The 6,474-nt window shown below is 45.8% G+C and overlaps 1 protein-coding gene across 3 annotated transcripts in view; it reads left to right on the top strand.

The window, feature by feature from the left end:
• The first annotated feature begins 1,189 nt into the window (after positions 1 to 1,189).
• SV2C (synaptic vesicle glycoprotein 2C) overlaps positions 1,190 to 6,474 on the top strand; it is a 216,921-nt gene continuing 211,636 nt past the window's right edge. Inside the window, exons 1-2 of one of the 3 annotated variants that reach the window (XM_048851525.2) lie at positions 1,190 to 1,590; positions 4,740 to 4,791. The gene's annotated coding sequence lies outside the window, so the exon portion shown is untranslated. The remainder of the gene's footprint in view (positions 1,591 to 4,739; positions 4,792 to 6,474) is intronic. The other 2 variants (XM_048851524.2, XM_048851526.2) reach the window with 2 other exon arrangements.

Here is a 6,474-nt window from a genome sequence, read left to right as displayed (position 1 = left end):
TTTATTTGAGCATGAGCTTTCGTGAGCTACAGCTCACTTCATCGGATGCATACTGTGGAAACTGCAGAAGACATTATATACACAGAGACCATGAGACAATACCTCCTCTGTGTATATAATGTCTTCTGCAGTTTCCACAGTATGCATCCGATGAAGTGAGCTGTAGCTCACGAAAGCTCATGCTCAAATAAATTGGTTAGTCTCTAAGGTGCCACAAGTACTCCTTTTCTTTTTGCGAATACAGACTAACACGGCTGTTACTCTGAAACCTGTAGTTATACACTAGTTCTTGCTGGGGAGGGTGGGTCTGATTCTCCACCATTTACAGCTGGTGTAGTCATTGACACCTATGAAAGGTGAGTGTAAAATGCAGATACCCATTCTGCACACGTGTAAATGACTACACAAGCTGCAAAGCAATGGACAATCAAGCCCAGTATGTGGAAAAAAAGTTTGAGCACCAAAAATTTATTTAAACTGACTAAAGACAATGGAATTTCTTTAGGAATTTTCTGTTAGTAAATCTTTTTTGCTACGTTTTAGTATTAATCAGCCATCACTTAAAAAAAAAAAAAGGTAATGATTCTATAGGGTGGAATGGCTTTCCAGAGCTTCTGGTTTCTTCTGGGAAGCAAGTTCTGACACTTGTAAAGTTTTTGAGGAGAGGACTGTCTTTGTGTAATTTGTTGTACAATGCCTAGCCCAACAGAGCTCTAATGCTGGTTTGGGGCGCTTAGATGATTCTGCATTAGAAATAATTAGTACTAGTAATCGAAACAAGGACTGATCCTACAAACAAGGACTGATCCCTTATTCATGAGAGGCGTCGTCCTGACTCGCAAAAGAAGTCTAAAATCACTGGACTGCAAAGAGAATAGGGGTTAGAGCACGGGGGGTCCCTCAACTGTAATGTATTTTTGGGGCATGTCTGTACAGCACCTTGCACACCAATAACATTATGATCTAATAAAAGGAGCAGCCTTTTAGAAACGCTTTGGATTGCCAAGAGCCTGCTGCAGGCAGCTCCTAGGCAAACAGAGCCTTTCGCACAGTCTTCCCTGCTGTTGCCTCTAATGAAATATTAACTTTGGGACGAAGTGCCTGTGTATGCAGATGGGTGTGGATTCCCCCCAAAAGGGGGGGGGGGATTTTAAGGCGGGTTTCCCGCACAGTCCATGTGCTGGCTTGCAATGCCCCAGTCTCGTCCCGGAGGAGTCTGTCTGCTTGCGTTAGCCGAGATTGCCCACTCCCACGCCTTCAATTATTGATCGTGCGCTGCCTTCCTGCCTCTTTCTCTCCCCCCCTGTCTCTGTGCCTCCGCTTTCCCCGCCTTTACCTCCCTCTCCCTCTCCCTCTCCCGCTCCAGCACTGCAGCAGAGGGAGGACTGCAACGTGCAGCCCACACAACCCCTTGCCCGCCCCTCCTCTGGCTCTGTCACGCCTGGCGACTCCTCCAGGAGACGCCGCCGTCGCCGCCGACAGCAGCGCCGAGCCGAGCCGAGCTCGGGAGGCAGGAGACGGTGACCAGCTCCGCACGCGGGGGGCGGCTGCTGGGTGCCGGCACCGCGGGGGTTCGGTGTGTCCTCGCGGGTAAGTGGCGCGCCCAAGAGTTTATGGGCGGTGGCGGCTGTTCCTGCCTCCGGGGCAACTTTTCCTACGAGCGAGCGTGTCCGAGAAGGGCTGCAACTTTCCCCCGGCGCCAGCAGCGAGCGGCTTTGCTCGCCGGGGCAGTTGGCGGGTGGGCTGCGGCTGGGGATGGTTTGCAGGAGCCGATGGTGGTTTCCCGGGGCGATCTGACTTTGGCTGGGGGGCGCTGGGCTACAGGGCGCTTCTCGGTACCGACGCCAGGCTGCCTCTCCCGGCGCTGGGAATTGCTTTGCAACTCGGGTGCCTTTGAAACCGACTCGCTAATGAAGCCTGGCACAACTTTTGCTTGCCGGAGGGCAGCGACTGCAAGGATCCGGTGGTCGGGAGGCAGCGGGAAAGCTGCCGAGGTGCTGGGGGCAAAGATGCATGGAAGGATGCGAAGGAGATCGAGGCTTGCCGTTGCGCGGGGGAGCATATCGTGGCTCACCCTAAGCGAGTAGATAAACGATAACCGTCAGATCGAGCCTTTGAAACCCGTCCTGCCTTTTCCCCCTTCCTAGGCTGCATGCCAGGATCGGGGCTCCGATTGGCCAGGAGGTTTTGTAGTAGCCCCCCTCCCCCCAAACTGCTTCCGTTGCTGCTTCGACGCAAGGGTAGGAGTTGCCTGAAGCGTGCGAAGTTGTTGGTCTCCAGGTGCTTTGGGGACAGATCCTGAAGTCCTTAATTAAGTTGTTGCGGGCGGAGGAGGCTGAGCCACGGCAGAAGTCCCAGTGAAAGCCCTGGGGAGTTCTAACGGGCGGGCAGACTGAGCCTCCCCCCGGTTGGTTTGCGGGACCGCAGCACCGGCGGGGTGGCGTCTGGAGAGAGGGGGGACGAAACGCGCCGCGCAGCCTGGGGCGCAGGCAGAACTCCCCGCGCGCGTAACGCTCCCCGGGGAGTCCTGCGCGTGCCCGGGGACTGCAGGACTCGCTTGGTGCCCGTGGGGTAGGGCTGAGTCATGCTGGCCGGGGCGGCCACGTAACATCTGTGCGCAAAGTGGGGCGGACAGATTGGGGGGGAAAGATGCAAACGAGATGGCAGGGTGAGGGTGGTCGTCTCCTCGGGAGATGCTGAGAGCACCCAGAGGCTCCCAGGCACGGGCAGCCTCCAGCGCTCCTTCCCGCTGATGATGAGCGTGTACAAGGAGCGGGGGGATTGCAGGAGGTTAGCACAGCACGTGGACCCCTACACAGACAACCAGAGGGGGGCTGTGGACCGCCTAGCCTGGCTTGGGCTACGCTGCACTGCAGTGCCGGGAGCTAACAGCAACTTCTGCTTGGAGAGGAGGAGGGAAAGGGAGCTGTCCATGTGTTTGTAGGGTGCCACACTCCACTCACCATCAGAGGGATTTTGCTCCATAGGATGATTACACATGGATTCGGAAATGGACAGGTTCCTATTGAGGGATCTTTAAAAGCAACTTCCTGTTTAATTCACAATTGAGGGCAGAGGATTTATGGAAAGGATTAGCTAGCACAAACAGGACATAAAGTTGTAGCCATAGACTCCTTGAACGGAGTATAGTTCTGTGGAATCCCTGTTATTTTCCTGTATTGCATTGGAACTCTCTGGGTTTCATGAAAACATGCATTATTTAAGTTTTGTGATGAATTTTGTTTGCTTGGAAGTGAGCCCTTATGGGAACTGGAACTTCCATTATGCTGTTATGTAAAATATTCATTGTTCTTTCTGTAGTTAAGCATTTATTTCCCATTTCCATCAAAAACAAAACACGACCAGAGACACACTCCAGCCCTCTGTTCCCTGCTGTTTATTGAATTTTAACATCTTGCTAGTTGCTTTTTATCTGTATCATACCATTTGAAAATAGGCAGACTTCCTCTTTATAAATTTCAGGGAAGCACAGAATCTTATTTAAGTACAACCATAATATATTTCAAGTGGATTTTTGTATAGATTTGTAGGAAAGCTTGCCATAGGCCATATATTGACAAAGAGACAGTTTGCCAATTAACTTTATTGACAGAGCTAGTGCTGACAAGCATCTTTAAAAGAAACCCTTAAAAGGAAAAAGGAATAAAAAAGATTTAAGATCTTTATTTTGGAAGCTTTTTTGGTATTATTAAAAGATGACCCTGAAGATCAATAAGCACAGACAAGGCACTGACTTTCTCAAACAACAGCCAGATGTAAACTCACATACCATTCGCCTCTGAAAAAAAAAATAAAAAATAAAAAGATTTGCCTCACAAATGAGGTCAGAACCAAGTGCTTTCTGATTGTATACTGTATTCAGGAAATCTAATTCATTTTTTATGATGCAGTAAAATGAAAAAGTTGTTTTTTCTCAGTTCTCAGCAACATGGAATAAACATGCCACATAGTAAAATCATCCATAAAGCTTGTAGTTATACTCTTAAAATGTTTTTATTGCAGATACAATAAATGTTGTCATATCATGCCATACGCATGACCAAGACCACTATAAAATTGTCGGTTCAAAATACTGTATATAGGCTTGCTCGATTAATAAATTATTATACATTAATGCCTGATTTTAAATGAGTTAAGACAATGCTTTCCAAAGCACAATAAGTAAGCATTTATTCTCAGGGGCCCAGAGCTCCCATTGAAGTCGGTGGGAGTTTTGCCATTGACTTCAGTGGGAGCAGAATGGGGTCTAATATGGTGGAAGTGTCTTTAAAAAATAAAACTTTTTTTTTTGCATAATTAATACTGAATTAGTGGGGAAAAAATTCTAAATACAATAAAAACTGTTTTTATCTAGTAGCCTAATCACTTGGGCTATATGTTGCTGAGAATTTCTTGTGACCACATGCATCACAGCATGCATATCAATGCTTGTTTAAACAAAAGCTCATCAATTAGATGAAATATGTTTTCAGATCTATGATAGGGAACCTGCTGCTGCCGTGGTATTATATAGCGCACAATGTTTTCATCTTTAAACAGATCGGGAATCATTTTTAAAATGTTGCAATGGATTGAATTTGGGGCTTGATTTCTTTGTTTATCCGTAATTTGCTGAACAAGAAATTTCTGTTTAGACTATTTTTATTAGTGTGACTGAAATGTTGAGGGTAATAACAGTGCTAAGAAAACATTAAATCAAATTTTTAAATTTGTTTTAGATTAGAAAACCACTTCAGTTACTGGAGAAAATATCACTTCTGCTTTAAAACTGTAAGTTTAAAAAATATGAGTAGCATTTTTACTTGATGAAATATTTATTTAGTATACAGTTATAAAAATAGGATTTAGTAATCTCTTAATTTAATGTATCAGTATTTGGTTCTTTTACAGGAGTCATAAAGATTAAAAATATCTATTTTTGTGGAAATGCATACACTGTCAGACTTTATTATGCCATTTGTGCTCTGCATACAGTTTAAATTTTTTGAAAAAGATAAATATCTGTTCATTAAATACAATCAAGCAAATATTTCTACAGGACTGGTAAGATTAGTTTTTTTAACAGGAGGACAACAGTCACAATTATAAAAAGTAGATTAAGCAAAGTATCTTTATCTCTTCTCTGAATCATGTTTGAATTCTCACTCCTTCTCCTTTTCTGCCTCCCCCTCCCCCCCCCCCGGCAAATAAATGTTTACATAACTCAGGCATAACCATAAAATTGCTGAAGATTCTATCCAGTGTACATCATTGATATCACAGTGTTGTTTGATCTTAAGACTGAAATCCTATCAAAGTCTAACTGCATTTCTGCCAGCCAGCAGTTAGCATTAAGGCTTTAACACAAAACAGCAAAAGCCAGAAAATAAAAAGCTAAGATGGCCATTCCATCCCTAACACTTCTAACTGAGCTAGGAATTTATAAAGATGATTAATAATACCTAGCTCTTTCAGCACATGTGGCATGTAACATTATACAAATCAGAGATCCCACTATGCATATATTTTGCAGGGGACTTATATCGGTTTGTGCCATAAATTAAAGTAAAGCAGCATCTCTGCTCCTCCTCTTCAGAAGCTCCCCTTTGTAGTCAAGTCTCTGCAGGTCTCAGTGTGTGTGCTAGGCTGGAAGAGCGGTCTGCTCCCCACAACTCTACCTGTAGGTTTCTGATTGGAAATCTGTACAGTAATTAATGCTATTGGTACCAGTATTGACTACTTCCTTAGGCTTTTGTTTCTACAGGGGCTCAGCCCAAAGTAATGAGCCTGTTTCTGGAGGAGGGATACCTAGGGAGCACCACAGAGGGAGCTGGCTACACAAAAAGTCCCAGGATCTATTGGGTCTGGGCATGACATCCTCTACAGATTGTCAGCCCCTGTGGGTCTCTGTGATGCTCTAGTGTAAACCTTTCATTTCGATGGGAGAAGTTAAGTACTTACTCCACAAAGTGCGCTTGGCACTGTGGAAACTTGAAGGAAGAATCTTTCCTCAAGCTATGGAGAGACAGTGCTGCTGCTCCACTGCCCCTGCTGCAGCCTCCCAGCGTGCTCATGGTTGCTGTGCGTTCGCTCTTGAGGTGGGGAAAATGGCGAGTGGCTCTCTGGATCTGCCAGTCCACTTGCCTTGTCATAGAATCATAGAATATAAGGGTTGGAAGGGACCCCAGAAGGTCATCTAGTCCAACCCCCTGCTCGAAGCAGGACCAATTCCCAGTTAAATCATCCCAGCCAGGGCTTTGTCAAGCCTGACCTTAAAAACCTCTGAGGAAGGAGATTCTACCACCTCCCTAGCCTAACGCATTCCAGTGTTTCACCACCCTCTTAGTGAAAAAGTTTTTCCTAATATCCAATCTAAACCTCCCCCACTGCAGCTTGAGACCATTACTCCTCGTTCTGTCATCTGCTACCATTGAGAACAGTCTAGAGCCATCCTCTTTGGAACCCCCTTTCAGG

The sequence above is a fragment of the Caretta caretta genome, chromosome 5 (assembly GCF_965140235.1).
Source record: "Caretta caretta isolate rCarCar2 chromosome 5, rCarCar1.hap1, whole genome shotgun sequence".
NCBI classification, from domain to species: domain Eukaryota; kingdom Metazoa; phylum Chordata; order Testudines; family Cheloniidae; genus Caretta; species Caretta caretta.
Note: the sequence above shows the minus strand (reverse complement) of the source record. Positions and strands in the feature narration are given on the sequence as shown.